General features: G+C 40.8%; 1 non-coding gene across 1 annotated transcript; it reads right to left on the reverse strand.

Annotated features, from left to right (window-relative positions):
* Positions 1-692: 692 nt before the first annotated feature.
* Positions 693-880, reverse strand: LOC112121683. The gene has a single exon (XR_002909319.1). It is a non-coding gene; the product is annotated as a U2 spliceosomal RNA (small nuclear RNA).
* Positions 881-1,458: the final 578 nt, after the last annotated feature.

Raw genomic sequence — 1,458 nt, forward strand, 5'->3', positions numbered from 1 at the left:
AGGAAAAATTACTTTTTGTAGTGACCCAGCCACTCCCAGTCTTTATTTAGGCAAGACATTAAAAATCATGATCTTCATCAAGATACTGGATTTATGGTTAATTACAACAACCTGCAACCCACTAATCTCCCCGTTTGTCCTGGGATTACAAGGGAGTTAATGGGCTACTTCACCTTGAATGGTCCCCTTGAATATGTGCTACTTGTGCTAAACTATCTGTTAGATCTAGTGTTTAGCTGTGACACTGTTAGTACCTTTTCAGACCTGAAGAAGAACTCTGTGTAGCTCGAAAGGTCTGTTTTGAAGATTGGCCAGTTTTTTAAATCCGTTATTGAGTGTCCAGGGAGATTGAAGTGCTCTCCTACTGGTTTTTGAATGTTAAAATTCTTGCTGTCTGATTTGTGTCTCTATTCTTTTGTGTAGAGACTGTCCAGTTTGGCCAATGTACATGGCAGAGGAGCATTGAAATCAAGTTTACAGAAATTAAGAAGGAATACATCTGGGGTCGGGCTTGAGTTAAGAGAGATTACAAGTATCGGTTACAAGGTTCACAAGATACATGCATAGACCCAGAGTGTCAGCAAATAAATCATCTTGGGTATGTCACCCATAGAATATATTTAGAGTTCAAGTCAGTATTGGTGTAACAAATTCAACTGATTCTATTTTTTAACCACAATAGTCTCCCCGAGGGGAGGTGCACCGTTCCTGGTAGTACTGCAATACCAGGTCAATGCATGGAGTGAATGGAGCAAGCTCCTATTCCATCTCCCTGTTCCAAAAATCCATTTAATATATAGTCCTCAGATAGAGGACATATCAGATATTAAACTGATAAGAACAGATTTAAAATTTTATTAGAAAATATTAAAAAATAAATGGTACAGAGAGTTTGAAGCATCAGTTATTGGTCATCAGGGGTAACATACAGAGTATAGGGGGGATGCTAGTGTTTTGGTATTTGGGCAGCACATAACATATACAGTCTGTAATGTCCCCGATGGGGGGGTATACGGTGGGTGGGATCAAGATAGTCAGTAAGCAGTGAGGGTACATCACTCATACAAAAAGTACAGGCAGTCATGGGTATATAATTAAGTTGGCCAGGTAATGGGGATGGGTGACCCTCACATGATGGGGTTCAGTTTGGTTGGGTGGGTTCAGGGAACAAAGAGCTCCCAGACAGGGACCAAATGCCATCAATGAGATTTTGATAACTATGAAACTCTAAGCGACAATCACTCCCCCTAAATCACTGCAATGTAATAATTCAAAGCAAGAACTCAACACACAATTCTACTCAAAGACCGAGAATTCTTTCAGTCTGGTTACTTGGGTTCATCTCGCTGCTTTCCCTGGCTGCTGCCACATATGCCTGAATTGCATAAACCCACTCACTTCCTGTGACGTAGTCAGTCACCTAGGGTTACCATATTTCAATCCTGCGAAAAGAGGACA

Source organism: Terrapene carolina, unplaced genomic scaffold (assembly GCF_002925995.2).
Source record: "Terrapene carolina triunguis isolate 2854851 unplaced genomic scaffold, T_m_triunguis-2.0 Scaffold22458, whole genome shotgun sequence".
Lineage (NCBI taxonomy): Eukaryota > Metazoa > Chordata > Testudines > Emydidae > Terrapene > Terrapene triunguis.